We start from the raw sequence: 16,841 nt of genomic DNA, 5'->3' as shown, positions 1-16,841 counted from the left end.
TGGTTTATGACTCTGAGAGGAAAAAAGGAGGGGGAGGGAATAGGAAAAGCAACCACTAGAGACAACAAAGATAAAAACTTCCATCCGCCTCACATGTTTTGCCTAGAGCCAGAACCAGTCCGTGACAGAGGTTCTAAATTCCATGCACGCAGCCAAAATTTCCTCCACAAGCGTCTCTAACTATAGCTTCTCTGTCTTGGCCTCAGGATCTTCTTGCAAACAGTGCCATGCCAGGTTGAGACCAATTACCCTGGATTGGCCAGTTCTGCTGGGGCTTGGGCTCATGCCAAGCTCACATGCCAAAGTAAATAGAAGAGGGAGGGGGCACAGAATAAAGAGATCAAAGGGGCATTTCCCAGTTAAGACATCAGCACTGCTTTAATTTTTTAAAATAAAAATTAAAAAATTTTTTAAAAACCTATGTTTTTAAAATCCAATTCAAAAGTGTAAATTCGTGACAAAAAAACTTTTCCTTCCACCAATGGCTATCTCACTTTTTTATTTTGATTTGCTATATTCACAGTATTAGATAGGTTTTATTTTCCCGTTACACACAAGAAAGTTTAATGTTTGATATCAGTAAGTTAATTACAAAATGTAAGGTGCTAAAGGAAATTAATACTTCATGATATGTTAGATGAGTAAATGGAATGTTTTTAATCATAAGCTTATTCATCACTTTAGATTAATTCAGAATTATTTCTTTTTTATAGAATAATTTCTTCAGGAATAGAAATAGCTCAGGTTTATTTAACATCTAATTTAAGAGAGGGGGTGTTTTAAAGTGGAAAAGAAACTAGACCAAGAATCCAAAGTTCTAAATTCTAGTTCTTTTGCTAACTGTGAACCTTTGGGTAAGGTCTCAAACTCTTCATCTATAAAATGCAGGAGTTGAACAAGGAGACTGCTCAATCGCTATAGTCCTTTTCCTGTTCAATAACTTGCTACACTGAGAAAAATACACTCAGATTCAAAAGACAGATTTTAATCTGAGTGCTGCCTCTAACTTTCTTGGTGACTTTGAGCATTTACCCTCTCCTGTTTCCTCAACTGTAATAAAAAGGAAATGGAACAGATGGTGTCTAAGGACATTTCCAGCTCTAAAATTTTATAACAAAGAAAAATGTCTGGGATGCATATGCCGCCTTCCATTTGCATATAGAACTTGATGTTTTGCTCCAAGTAGCCTGAGAAGAATATATGTATTTGTAAAGCATTTCCCCAGTGTGCTGGCATATATGCTTATCCACATGAAGAGAGAATCTGAGGTCCCAGGGAGAAAAGCTCTTAAGAGCCTTTTATGTTTCACCTCTCTTCTAAGTACATGAGGTCAGGCTCTGGAGTCCAGCATAAACTTTAATATTACTAGGCTTCATCCTATTGACCTCTGTAGGCCATGAAGCAAAGACAACTTACTCAAATCTAGTCTTCACCTACTGTTTATAAATATACTGCTCAGGTCAAAAAGTGACTTCTTAAAACCTAAAAAAAGCCATTTATCAAATAAGCTTACTTTAAAATTTTGCTACATGAAAATGTGCTTAATCCAAATATAATTGGGGGTTTACAATTTCTGGATTTTTGTTAAAATGTCCTAGCTCTTCAAGTAAAGTATCTTTGCTTCAAAAGGAAGTCAATGCTACAGCCACGGTGGTTTACAGAACACTTTCTGGTAGTCTTTGCTTTGTTTCAATATCTTGCCATGATTGGCTGTTGAAAGTTACAAAAAAGGAAGTCTTCAAGGCGGGGGATTTCTCAGTGGAAGTTCCCAGTTTAACTCAAGGGAGATCTCAGGACAGTTTGGGCGGCACTGCTAGAGACTCGAGGTAAAACTTCCAGACTCTGTAACTGCCTACTTTTTTAAAAGCAATAGTCTATGAAGGAAGCCTTGTAACCTGGAGAAGAGGTAATCACAACTTTAGTAGTTCCTACCAATTCTCAAGCTGGCAAGGTGGCCTGGATGTCTTAAACTGAAGTGTTGCAGATTTTCTCTACAATTCCTTCTATTAAGTGAGTAATTTATGACATGATTCAGTAATGCCTTTTATTCATTGCCACAGTTGGAAATTCAGCCTTTTAAAAATGGGGTCCCTAGCCAAGACTAAAGGAAAAAATTTTAAACTGTGATCTTTTTGCATTCTTCTCAACTTTTAAGGTAGAATTTATGTCTTTATTTGAAATGATATTTTTTAAGTTTATATCTGGAATATAGCCTTCTCCAGTGAGTGGTTTTTCTAACATAAGACTTAAAAGATATATATTTAGCATAAGTTAAGTTGTATACCGCTTACTAGGTTGAAAAGTTAATACTGTATATATTCATACTTTTTTTGGTTAAATTTTTAAAGGTCAATTCTGGCCTGATCTAGTGTGTTCATTCAAACATTAACTCACATTTACTATTTTTCTATCTTCTAAGAAACACATGTTTATGAATATTTCTTTACAGTAAAGTATTAACCTTATAGAAAACTTTGCATTTCCTACCTTCGAACATTTAAATTTACACAATAATAGCAATCCAGTCTTATTCTATTTCCAATTGGCCTTTATTTTCACAAAAAAATGGATATTAAAGATAGTATAGTATATTCTCAAGAATAAGTAGATAGTTCAAAAAGATTAAACTTCAAGGATCATTACTATTGTTATATTAATAGCTGCCATTATTGAGTGTCTGCTACAGGGAAATGGTCACAGGATCTCCCAGCTAGGAAGTGGTAGAGCCAAAGCTTAACCATAAATCCACATCATTTCTTTTTCCATGGCTCTCTGTTACCACTGCCCTGCCTTCTTACAATACTGAAAAAGTATTTTGAGTTATCTTACCTAAACTGCAAACGGATGGGGGGAAAAGGACAATACTTGGCCAAGATCACAGAGAAGCCAAGTCATTCATAGAAGCTTAGAATTCATTCCTAGGTCTTCCTTGTCCTCACTTGCCCACCCCATATCCTCACTCCCTCCAGGGCTCACTTCCACCTGGGCACAGGTGCACACATTAGTCTGCCTCCATTCCATGCAGGAGGGGTGAACTATGGCTGTATACCAGGTCTAACCTGACTGAAGTTCCTGCTAGCAGACAACTAGAGCAACATCCAGTTATTTCTCTTAAACACTTATGACAATGAAAGAGATGGCCAACTGGAAGATTTAAAATAAATATGTTAAATTCCTCCCCAAAAGAGCTGGTTGGAACTTCATGAAACTTATGCACGAATATGAAGAAAATAATTATCCTTACAGGAGAGAACCTTACCGTCTGCAAACATTCTTTCTCTCCATGTGTTAAGGCCTCAGGAAACATAGGTTGTTTGTTTATTATAAAATGTATTCCAATATATTTTATCTTCTTCATGTGTGTCATAGGGATGCTATCTTGATGGGGGTATTCTTTCCACTATATTTTCTAACTAATTACTGCTGACATTTAGGAAAGTTCTTGATATAATTTTATCTTGCGTCCAGTCATTATATTGATATTTTATTTACTTCTAAATTATTCAAAATTATTTTAGGTAATTCACATGCAAAGCTTAGATAGGAAGAATTTACTTTTGTCTTCTTTTTTTCTTCTGGTGGTGACATTGGCCAGAACTTCTAGAACAGTGTTTAATAACAGAGGAGATAGCAGCCAACCTCATCATGTTCTCATCTCAGTGGGAATTTCCCTAGTGGTTAACATTAAGAATGACGTAGGCTGTTGGTTTGAGATAAACACATTAATCATAAAGACCAAATAACTACCAAATATGCTTCTAACCCTAGTTTGCTAAAAGTGTATCAAGACTTCATGGTAAACTATATTCATTGTCTTTTTGATATCATCAGAGACAGCTGTATGGTTTTTCTACTTTAAACTATATAGTGCCCTGTTGTTACACAATAAAGTAATTGTATTTTTTAAAAATTACATGTTAAAAATCATCCCTCGGTAATAAAAGTAGGTTTATAATTATAAAGTATATTTTGTTATTGCCCTGGTTAAGATAATAAATTAGTTGATCAAAACAAACCAAACCTACACATTTCCTCATTTTCTCTTCAATCCACATGCTTAAACGCCTCTCCCCTATTATTTTGGCTTCACAATTCAGTTCACAACTCAAATTAACAGAAAAGAATGAAAACAATGTGGCATAGCCAAGGAACCCTATCAAGGCAGAGCAACCAATACTCAAACAAAGCAGCTGTTCCTACACATTGTGCAAAAAGCTTTCTCCCTATTTTAACACTGCTAGCTGCAGACCACAATTCAGTTACAACCAACAGTGGTGTGCAAAATGTGTGTCCAAATTGATTTATCTTACACCAGTTTATATTAAGAAAATACATACTGAAAAAGAATTAATGAGAATTTTTGCATTCCTATTCATAAGTGAAATTCATCTGTATTTTTATTTTCTGATAAAAATACCAAAATTCTCCATGTTCTAAAAAAATTTCGTGGGACTTATCGGCTCCTTGAAATGTTTAAAGAGGATATCTTAGCACTCTGTCCTTGACACGCACTTTTGGAAGTAATTCTTTAAAAGCTTTTCAATGTTTTCTATTGTTATTGATCTATTCAGGTTTTATGCCATTTTTCGCACAGTTTAAGTTATTTGTTGTTTATAAATAAAATTTTATCAAATTTTTCAAATGTATTAGTATACATGGTATTGTAATTTTTACCGTCTACATAACTATATGGATAACCCTTTTCGTTATGTTTTCTCTCTCTTTTTTTCCTGATTGGACATGTCAAAGGGTTAATCTCTTGGATGTACCTCATTTATGGTTAGCTCTTTTTTAAATAATTAGTTTTTGCTTTTATCTTTATTGCTATTTTCTTACTGCCTTTCCTTCCTTTTAGATTATTTTACTTTTCCTTTCCTCAGTTTTAGATTTGGATGCTTAGTTCATTTATTTTTTTTTCTTTCTTAATTTGTAATGAAAGTATTTAAGGCTAGGAATTTTCTGAGTACCATTTTAACTGTTCTTACACGTTTATATCATTTTCACATTATTTCACTATTATTTTATGTTCTTCTAACTGCAGTTTTATTTCCTCTCTGATCCAAGAGTTATTTAGGACAATAAAGGTTTTTCTGGTTTTTTGGATTTTTTTTACCTAACAGACTTTATTTTTTTCGAACAGTTTTAGATTTAGAGAAAAAATGAGTAAACACTACAGAGAGTTCCCATGTACCACCCTGCCTCTTCCCCCCCACCCTTGCTCCCCAACATAGTTTCCCCTGTAATTAACGTATTAGTGTATGGTACATTTGTGACAATAGAGGAACAATATTGATACATTTTTATTAACTCAGTTTATAGTTTATTCAAATTTCCTTATTTTTTCCTTTTACAAAAATTGAGGTAAAATTCACATAACAAAGTTAAACATTATAAAGTGAACAATTTAGTGGTATTTAGTCCACTCACAGTGTTGTGCAACCACCACTTCTATCTAGCTTCAAAACATTTTTACCACCCCAAAAGGAAACCCTTTACCCATTAAGCTGTTACTCTGCATTTCCTGCTCTCCTCAATACCTGGCAACCACCAATCTGTGTCCTGTCTATATGAATATACCTATTCTGGATATTTCATATAAGTGAAATCATATAACCTGTGACTTTTTCTGTCTGGATTTTTTTCACTTAGCATAGTATTTTCAAGATATATCCATGTTGTAGCATGTGTCACTACTTCATTTCTTTCATGGCCAAGTAATATTCTGTTGTCTGTGTGTACCCCATTTATTTATCCATTCATCTATTGATGGACAGGATAGTTGGGCTGTTTTCACTTTTTGGCTATTGTAAACAGTGCTGCTATGACCATGCATTTACATTGTATGATTACCTATTTTCAATTCTTTTAAGTATATACCTCACAGTGGAATTGTGGGGTCACATTGTGGGCTAATTCTATGTTTAACTTTCTTTTTTTTTTTTTTTTTTGCGGTACGCGGGCGTCTCACTGTCGTGGCCTCTCCCGTTGCAGAGCACAGGCTCTGGATGCGCAGGCTCAGCGGCCATGGCTCACGGGCCCAGCCGCTCCGCGGCATGTGGGATCATCCCAGACCGGGGCACGAACCCGTGTCCCCTGCATCGGCAGGCGGACTCTCAACCACTGAGCCACCAGGGAAACCCTATGTTTAACTTTTTAAGTAACTGCCAAATTGCTTTCCACAATGACTGAACCATTTTACATTCCCACCAGCAATGCATGAAAGTTCCAGTTTCTCCACATTCTTGCCAACACTTGTAATTTTCTGGGTTTTTTGTTTTGTTTTTTTTTTGTTTTTGGCTACGTTGGGTCTTCGTTGCTATGTGCAGGCTTTTCTCTAGTTGTGGCAAGCAGGGGCTACTCTTCGTTGCGGTGCACAGGCTTCTCATTGTGGTGGCTTCTCTTGCTGCGGAGCACAGGCTCTAGGCGTGTGGGCTTCAGTAGTTGCAGCATGCGGGCTCAGTAGTTGCAGCACACAGGCTCAGTAGTTGTGGCAGGTGGGCCCTAGAGCATGCAGGCTTTAGTAGTTGCAATGAATGGGCTCAGTAGTTGTGGCTCGCAGGTTGTAGAGCGCAAGCTCAGTAGTTGTGGCGCACAGGCTTAGTTGCTCCACAGCATGTGGGATCTTCCCAGACCAAGGATCAAACCCACATTCCCTGCATTGGCAGGCAGATTTTTAACCAGGTAAGTCCCTTTTCTGTTTTTTAAGTTATTATTATTATAGTCATCCTAATGGATGTTACATGATACCTCATTGAGGTTTTGATTTGCATTACCCTAATGACTAATGATGTCAAACATCCTTTCATGTGCTTTTTGGCCATCTGTATAGTCTCCTTGGAAAAATGTCTTCAAGTCCTTTACCCATTTTTTAATTGAGTTGTCCTTCTGTTGTTAGGCTAATATAATAAAAGAGTTCTTTATATATTCTGGATACACGACTCTTATGAAATACATAATTTGCAAACATTTTCTCCCATTCTACAGATTTCCTTTTGATAATGTCTTTCAATGCACAGAAGTTTATTTTCAAAAAATTTTAGAGTCCAATTTATTTTTTTCTTGATTGTATTTTTTTGTTTATGATTTTGGTATCATACCTAAGAATCCATTGCCAAATTCAAGGTCACAATGATTTACGTCTTTTCTAAGTTGTATAGTTTTAGCTCTTGTATTTAGATTACTTTTTCACTTTGAGTTAGTTTTTGTATATAGTGTGAGATAGGGGTCCAGTTTTGTTATTTTCATTATAGATATCAGTTGCTCCAACATCATTTGTTGAAAAGACTATTCTTTCTCCATTAAATGGTCTTTGTACTCTGCTCAAAATCAATTGGCCATAGATGTAAGGATTTATTTCTGGACTCTCAGTTCTATTCCTGTGGTCTATATGTCTATCTTTATGCTCTTGTCACACTGTTTTGATTACTGTAGCTTTGTAATGAGTTTTGAAATGGGGAAGTGTGAGTCCTCCAACTCTTTTAATTTTTTCAATATTCCTTGGTTATTTAGGGTTCCTTGCAATTCTACATGAAACTGAAGATTGGCTTTTTCATTTCTGAAAAAAGTCATTGGAATTTTGATACAGATTACATTAAATCTGTAGATCATTTGGGGAGTATTGCCATTTTAACAATTTTAACTCTTCCAATTCATGAACACAGAATGTCTTCCCATTTATTTAGGTCTTCTTTCATTTTTTTCAGCAATATTTTGTAGTTTTCAGTGTACAAGCCATTTGCCTCTTTGGTTAAATTTATTCCTAGATATTTCATTCTTTTGGATGCTATTATAAATTAAGTTGTTTCCTTAATTTTCTTTTTGAATTGTTCATTGATAACATATTGAAACACAACTGATTTCTGAGTGTTGATCTTGTATCTTGCAACTTTGCTAAATTCATTTATTAGCTCTAGTAGCTTTCCTGTGGATTGTTTGGGATTTTCTACATGTAGTATAATGTCATTTGCAGATACAGTTTTACTTCTTCCTTTTTAATTTAGATGCCTTTTCTTTTTCTTGTTTAATTGCTCTTGCTAGAACTACCATGACAATGTTGAATAGCAGTAGTGAAAAAAATCACCCTTGTCTTGTTCCTGATCTCAGGGACAAATCTTTCAGTCTTTCACCATTGAGTATGATGTTAGCTGTGGGTTTTTCATAAATTCAGAATGTCTCCTTCATTTTTGAAGAATGGTTTTGCCGGATATAGAATTCTTGGTTGGCACCTATTTCTTTTTTTTCCCCAGCATTTTAAATATGTCATCCCACTGCCTTCTGGCCTCCATGATTCCAAAGTGAAATTGGCTGTTAATCTTACAGAGGATCACTTGTAAATAAAGAGTTGCTTCTCTCTCGCTGCTTTCAAGATTCTCCCATTGTCTTTGACTTTCAACAGTTTGATTATAATGTGTCTCAGTGTGAATATGAGTTTAGCCTACTTGAGTTCACTGAACTTCTTGAATGTACAGATTCAGTCTTTCATCAAATTGGGAAGTTTTCAACCATTATTTCTTTAAATATATTTCCTGCTCCTTTTCTCTCACCTTTCCTTCAGAACTTCCATAATGCATATTTTGGCTTATAAGATGATGTTTCATAGGCCTCTTAGGCTCTATGCACTTTTCTTTATTCTTTTTCTCTTTCTGTTCCTCTATCTAGATAGTTTCAATTGACTTATCATCACATTCACTGACGTCTTCTGCCTGCTCAAATCTGTTGCCCCTCTAGTGAATTTTTCATTTCACTTATTATACTATTCAGCTCCAGAGTTTCTATTTGGTTCCTTTTTACAATTTCTATCTCTTTATTGATAATGTCATCTTGTTCATACATCATTTTCTGATTTCCTTTGGTTTTTTGGTCCACAGTTTCCTTTGGCTTTTTGGGCATACGTAAGACAATTGATTTAAAGGAAGAGATTTTTCTAGTAAGTATAATCTCTACACTTCCTTAGGGTGAACTTTTAAAGACATTTTAAATGATAATTCTGACTACTTACTTAAATTAAAAATCAGCTGCATGTAGAACAACCTACTTAAGTTACAGATATTATCTATACAACATGGGTTTGAACTGCATGGGTCCACTAATACGTGGATTCTTTTCAATAAACATGTACTACACGATCTGCAGTTGGTTGAATCTGCAGTTACAGAACCATGGATATGGAGGGCTGACTGTAACATTATATGTGGAATTTCAACTGCATAGGGGGGTTGGTGCCCCAACCCTCTCATTGTTCAAATGTCAACTGTATTAGCTAATATTTATTGAGTTCCTCCTATAATCCAGGCCCTGTTCATATATTATCTCACTGCACACACACACATACACACACAATTTTTTTTTTCTTTTGCGGTACACGGGCCTCCCACTGTTGTGGCCTCTCCCGTTGCGGAGCACAGGCTCCGGACGCGCAGGCTCAGCGGCCATGGCTCACGGGCCCAGCTGCTCCGCGGCATGTGGGATCTTCCCGGACCAGGGCACAAACCCGTGTCCCCTGCACCAGCAGGCAGACTCTCAACCACTGTGCCACCAGGGAAGCCCCACACACAACTTTTGAGGCCAGTATTATTATAATCTATACTTGACAGGAGAAGAAACTGAAGCTCGGGGTTGGTCATATGGTTAGTAAATGGCAATACCAACATATGACTGGGGCAATTTTAATGAGAACTCTCATTTATAGCCTGCTTGCATTAGCCTGTGTCAGCTTGAGTTTGCCTTTGTGAGGGCAATGATCATCTAGGCCTCAGACTGTGTTACAAGTTTCTTTAGTATTAGTTGTAATAGCCATCCTAACTTCAGAAACACCCAAATATGTGTCTTGGAATTTCAAGTGTGAGGCATGTCATAAAGGGGAAAGGACAGGGTGAAATAGGAGCCCACAGTTCTAACCTGGAAGAGAAGTCAAGTGGGGCCCTGCTTTGAATCAGACCATTCAGCTGAGGCCTTAATAGACCAAGCAAAATGTGAGGGAAACATGTTCTAGTATGAGGAACACACACTAGCAAACACCTGATAAAGACAGAACACGGAGCATTTGAAGTGTTGAAAGAAGCCAGAAGAAGAGGCAGGCTATGAGTCTAGAGAAGTAAGAAGAAACCTCATGCTATGTTTAGAGTTTGGATTTTATTCTAAGGTTAATAGAAAGTGACTTTAGGTGCTAAAGGAACATAATAAAATTTAGAATTTGACAAGAGAAAAAGTTAGGAGAATAGTTAGGAGATTGTGTGGTAAATATGAATTTGATGATGGCCTGAACAAGGGGTGTCAATAGAGTCAGAGTGTGACAGTGAGGACAGAGTTGGCAATGAGGACAGAGTATATGCATGCAAAAACAATGTTGCAGAGGAGTGCTCACAAGAGTTACCTTATTGGATGAGTTTTACATCTTCATTACATGAGCAATGTTTTCCTTTCTTTCTCCTCTATTTGAGGAGCATGAAAAAATGGGGAATTCTATGGTGGTCCAATGGTTAGGACTCCTTGCTCTCACTGCCAAGGGCCAGGGTTCAATCCCTGGTGGGGGAACTAAGATCCCACAAGCCATGAGGTGTGGCCAAAAACATAAACATAAACAATAAGCATATAATTTTAATGGCTTTATTGGAGTATAATTGCTTTTAATTCTACTTGTAGTTATTTACCTTTATATTTTTTTAAAATCTAAAATATGTTCAATTATAATATCATTGTTAGAATGAGAGCCTATCATTTCCTTGTTTTCACATATAGAAGATAAGAAAATGAGTCAATTAGAATTTTCTCCTTCCTGCCACCTCTCTTCTACCCACTTGAGTTTTTGTTGCTATAATCAGGAAGTTTAGAACAAATTATTACTAAACTACTTATTTATACTTGGACCTTATATCTTAAAGATTACTTTTAATATTCTCATTATATTTGCAACAAGTTTTTACCTAATCCAATATTTAAATTATTTCAAATATTTACAGATATTTCTTTTATATCAGAATTTCACCTTTCTTAGTTTTTGCACTTTGATTCCCTTCTGACTAACTGAAGTGTATGTAGAGTTATTTCAGGACATAGGTGAAATATCTCTGAACTATAAGGTATCTAAGAATGTCTTAGTTTTCCTTTCCTATGAAAATGATAATTCGAGTGGGTATAGACTTTGTAAGTCAAATCTTTCTCAGGCTGCTGTACGTGTTATTCTATTCAGCTTCTGAAGTTTAACGTTGAAGTTAAGTCTATTTTTCATTTTTTTTCTTCCTTTGAAAATAGTTTCATTTTTTAATCTGTATTCTTATTGAATTTTTTCCATACTTCAGATTCAGAAAGCTTTCTCTCACCCCCTGATGACTAGACTAAGGCCTCTCCAATGTGTTTTTTGAGTACCCTATTCTTACTCTTATTGTTATGGTGTAATACCACATTGTATAGCAATTGCCCGTTTCTTGTATGTATATCATCCACAATAGACACTAAGTTCTTTTAAGGTAGAACTGTGTCTTGGTAATCTTTGTAGCCCTAACTTTTAGCATATAGCAAGCACTCACAAAATAGTTCCTGAATAAATGAATGGATACCTAATTTAACATTACAATTTTTATCAGGATAGGTCAAAATGTTGGGCTCTTTTCATTAATACATTTCAAAACTCACTGAGTTCTTTTCATCTCTGATTGTCTTATATCAAAGTATTACTTCGGATATATTCTGAAATATCTTTAGTTGCTATTTCTGTTCCATTTACTCGGATCTCTTTTTCAGAAGTTGGAGCACTATCTTTCCACTATTACATTTAATGGTTTTCATCTATTTCTCCTTTCCATTCACATTTTGAGAGAGTTTTTCAAGCTTTTTCTCTAATCATTGATTTAACATTCTGCGGTATGGATTCCATTTTTTATTATGTTCAAATAATATTTGAATTTTGATGTTGCCTGTTCTGTGTCCTTACAGCCTTAACTTACCCAAATTTGTTTTTATTTCTCCCTTCTTATCTTAGCTCAATATCATGTCTTAGATTTCAACTCTTGTATCACAGAAAATACAAATTGGATTCTTTCCACTTAACTTATGCTTCTGGCAAAACATTTTCTAGAGTGTTCGTTTTCTCAGGATTTGGGGGGACTTTGCTCTTCTTCCTTTATGCAGCACAGTCTTTTCAAAGGGTTGCTTTATCTTGTATTACACTCATTAATACAAGTATATTATATCTTGTATTAAACTCATTCCAAGGTTTGTGTAGCCCTTACTAACCAGATGTGTGGATTTTATTTGGTTCTTCTCATTATCTTCCTGATTTCTACTAGTTCCTCAGCACAGATCTTGAGCTGGGAGACATAAAGACGTGCATAGTTCACAGCTAACTTTTGGACCTAAAGCCAACATTTACCAACTTTGGCACTATGAATACTGGCCTGAGGCAGAGATCCCTCACCCTTATTGCCCAGTTGTTTTAATATGAAGAAGAGAATTCCTGGTTAATCAGGAAAAAATCATTGGTCTTTTCCTTGATAGGAGCCATGTATGAAAAACTAAACTCCCAGAGAGTCAAACACACAGCTCTGTCTGCCCAGGCTCTTCCATTATTTGCTTCACATATCCTTAGATACAGAGTATCACATCTGTCCACTCCCATTGGGATCATGTTGGTATACTCCAAACCAGAGCTCAAAAATATCAATAGATAATAAAAAAAAACGTACTAATGGGGGACAATGGGGCAACAAGTTGTAAAATAGTACTTGAAGGTAACACATAGTAGTGGGGTTACTGTCCAATTCACTAGTAGGTGACATGAGGCAGATAGCTTTCTTACTATCCTTCAGGGTCACAGGTTTGCTCACCTTCAAACAACAAAGTTCATGTCCATTTCAGCCCTACAGTTCTTGCAAGTGGTGGAAAATCTTGTCAAATTCTGTCAGTAGGATGCTTATCAGCAGGGTTATAGCAACTCTGGAAGACTCAAGCCCAAGGTAGCAAGCCTTGGCAAGTAAGCACCTATTTCAGCCGAGTGCCCTGTACAGGGCACAGCCGCTCAGCCATATGCGCTGGGTCTGGTCATCAATCCTGCCTTTTGATGCTATTATGAGTTCTCATATTTTTCTGATTTTTCATTAGGCATTTAATTCAGAGAGTCTAAGACAAAAACAGCTAGTCCAGATGTCATCCTAAATCAGAAGTCAACCATATTCTATTAATAGTGATATTTCACATCAAAGATTTGACTAAGATCATTGATGCATACCTGGCATTCCAAGTTAGTTGTAGTAAGTGTTTATACTGGCAGCTTTCCTTGTTTCTAGATTTATATTCAGAACTCTCAATAAAATATTAAGCAGTTTTGAAAACAGGTCCTGAAATAGTTTTAATAAAGCTGCAGTTCTCATTTTCATTCCACCCTACCCCCAGTACTACTTGTTAACCTGAGGTATATAATAACATAAGGAAAATTAGAGTGAAATTATGTCATTTTTAAAGAATTATTCCTCAAATGAATATCTCAACTCAATTCCTAACCTTAATAAAACATATTGTATGTCATTTCTAAAAAATTCATCATCATTATAAAAAAAGGAAAATGTTTGACACTGTTTTAGCACAAACTCATCCACTTACCCCAGCATTTATGCATGTTTCAGACATTGGAGCAGTATGCAGCCACTTCTCTTCATGACTACAACATCATGGGAGTGGAAAGAGATAAAAATATATAGTTAAGAAATGTGTGTTTAATTTTTTCTTTCCTTATTTAAAGTGTTTAGCACTTTCATATTTCAAAATGCTCATGAATTCAGTTTTAGATTCTGAGTGTATTATTAAATTCTACTATTTAAATTAGAAATAGTCAAAGTAGCTCCTTCAATTTGCTCAAAAGCAGTGCTGGATAAGTTAGACTTTGTTAAAATTAAATTTTTCTGCTCTGCAAAAGACACTGTAAAAAGAATGAAAAGACAAGCCACAGACTGGGAGAAAATATTTTCAAAAGATACATCTGATAAAGGACTGTTATACAAAACATAAAAAGAACTCTTAAAATTCAACAATAAGAAAACAAACAACCCAATTTTAAAATAGGCCAAATACCTTACTTAACAGATAGTTCACAAAATAAGATGTACAGATTGTAAATAACCATGTGAATAGATGCTCCACATTATATGTCATCAGGGAAATGAAAATTAAAACACAATGAGATACCACTACACTCCTATTAGAATGGTCAAAAGCCAGAACACTGACAACACCAAATGCTGATGAGGATGTGGAGCAAAAGGAACTCCCATTCATTGCTGGTGGGAATGCAAAATGGTACAGCCATTTTGGAAGACACTTTGGCAGCTTGTTACAAAACTAAATATACTCTTGCTCTACAGCCCAACAATCACGCTCCTTGGTATTTACCCAAAGTAGTTGAAAATATGTGCACACAAAAACCTGTGCACTAATGTTTATAGCAGCTTTATTCAAATTGCCAAAAGTTGAAGCAACCAAGGTGTCCTTCAGTAGGCAAATGGATAAATAAACTGTGGTACATCCAGACAATGGAATATTATTCAGTGCTAAAAAGAAATGATCTATCAAGCCATGAAAAGGCATGGAAGAAACTCAAATGCATATTACTAAGTGAAAGAAGCCAGTCTGAAAAGGCTACCTACTGTATGGTTCCAACAATATGACAATCTGGAAAAGGCAAAACTATGGAGACAGTAAAAAGATCAGTGGTTGTCAGAGATTAGGGAGAGGGAGAGATGAATAGGTGGATCATAGAGGATTTTTAGAGCAATGAAATTATTCTTGTATAGTATGATACTATAATGATGGATACATGTCAGAGTGTATAGAGTATACTAGTATCCTCCAGTATATTGTAGTATAATACTATAATGATAGATACATGGCATTATGCTCTGTCCACACCCATCAAATGTACAACACCAAGAGTGAACCCTAATGGAAACTATGGACTTTGAATGATAATAGTATGTCAATGTAGGTTCATCAATTGTGACAAACGTATCATCCTGATGGGAAGTGTTGATGATGAAAGTCTTATGCATGTTTCAGTGTAGGGAGTATGTGGTAAATCTCTGTATCTTCCTCTCACATTTACTGTGAACTTAAAATTACTCTTAAAAATTCTTTTTTAAAATGTGCTATACTGTCATGTTTAACTCAATTACTTATTACAGGAAAACTGTTCAACTGGTCATAATGCTATACACAAGAAGTTTCTGGGGTTTTTTTAAAAAAAGTTTTTTAAATTATGTTTTGGCTTTGACTTTAAAAAATAAGCCCAATATTCAAGTTAACCAAGTAGAATACACTGCAATTTGGCAAGTTTTTAAATTCTTGGGCTTACTGGCCTAAGGAAAGAAGTATAAACATCCATGATTCAGAAATGTAGGGAGAAAGTGAGGCAGTCAGAACCCCATCCTTCTGCTCTAACAGAGAAAAGATACTATCCTAAGGAGGAGCAAGATCCTTGACTCCCCTGGGAGATAACAGCTTCTAAGTTATATGGGACAGCATGACTAGAAAAAAAGGAGCTCAAGATTCCAGGGCTAGGCTTGCAAACTTCAGGATGAATAAAGATTCTTGGATGGACTGAAGACCTGTCCAGGTATGGCTTAGCCAAGACCACTAGGACAGGAGTGTTCTCAACTTTGGAAATTTCATCAAGTCTATGGATATAGAGCTATGTTCTAGAGCAGGCTCTGCCTGACAACAATATACAGTACTCATGGTCATTTTAATCTTTACTATGAAATCACTATTTCAGCACCCTTAGTATGCTTGTGCTTGGTGATAAAGTCTTTTCCAAACACCATTAACCCTTGTCAGATATATGCAAAAATAGTGAGTTTTAAAAATAATGTTTAATTAAATAAATAGTAGGTCATCACCATGGAAGCTTCTGAAAGTGCTACATGCATTCACCCAGAACAGTTATGCTCCAGTCCATGTGGAGAGTCCCAGCCTTCAGTGCTCTCAGGAAGCTTCCACATGTGCTGTGGATTTGACTGCTCTTTTCCTGAAAGGAGTCCTAGGGATGACCTTGGTGGTGGGAAGGAGCCAGCATGACATGAGTGACTCCAGACAATACCTTTCATTTACAGAGCATTCTGAACTTTACCACGACTTTTGCTTACATTATGGATTGATTCTGCAACCATCCATCCAGTGATGTAGGTTATCATTGTCATTTGTCAGATTTTAGAGTATCAATGTTCGTTAGGTTAAGCAACTTGCCTGAGGTAGTAGGTATTCGAGCTAAAACTTTTCTTGAGGTATCTGTCTAAACTTTCTATCTTGGAGAATATTCAAGCATGGCTAGGAAATGGAATAATGGGGAATCGTAAGTCATGGGAAATGTTAACGGTCTACTTGCATGTAGCAATCATTCAACTTTAGCAAGTACTTTTAATGAAAGGTGTTACTAGTTGGGGGAAAAACAAATTGTGTATGTGTGTGTGTGTGTGTGTGTGTGTGTAATTTTTCTCAGAGTGTGGAGCTTAATCACCTTAATCACATTCATATAGAGATGTTGAAAATTTGGGTTCCTGGGCTTCACCCCAGTTGCTCTGAACTCTGGGAATCTCTAGAGGTGAATCTACATCTTTAACAAGCCTCTCAGGTGATTCTTGCGTAATTCTCAGGTGATTCTCAGCTCACACACTGGGTGATGCTAGACCCTGTTATTTGTTGTTTGGCAAAAAGCTAGCCAACACACTCAGGTGACCTTTAAACTTGACATTGTATGCCTTTCCGTGGCTGTGGTTTTCCCTGCGAGGAGGGGCGGGGCTGCGCTGGGCGGGGCTTGGATGAGCGGGGCTTGGCTTGGATGAGGGGCGAGAGTGGGCGGG

At 36.2% G+C, this 16,841-nt stretch overlaps 1 protein-coding gene across 1 annotated transcript in view; it reads left to right on the top strand.

The window, feature by feature from the left end:
• The first annotated feature begins 1,798 nt into the window (after positions 1-1,798).
• TANK (TRAF family member associated NFKB activator) overlaps positions 1,799-16,841 on the top strand; it is a 90,388-nt gene continuing 75,345 nt past the window's right edge. Inside the window, exon 1 of the mRNA XM_007457004.1 lies at positions 1,799-1,906. The gene's annotated coding sequence lies outside the window, so the exon portion shown is untranslated. The remainder of the gene's footprint in view (positions 1,907-16,841) is intronic.

The sequence above is a fragment of the Lipotes vexillifer genome, unplaced genomic scaffold (genome assembly GCF_000442215.2).
Source record: "Lipotes vexillifer unplaced genomic scaffold, Lipotes_vexillifer_v1.1 scaffold1861, whole genome shotgun sequence".
Taxonomy (NCBI): domain Eukaryota; kingdom Metazoa; phylum Chordata; class Mammalia; order Artiodactyla; family Lipotidae; genus Lipotes; species Lipotes vexillifer.
The sequence above is the reverse complement of the archived record's forward strand: the minus strand, read 5'-3'. Positions and strand labels throughout refer to the sequence as shown.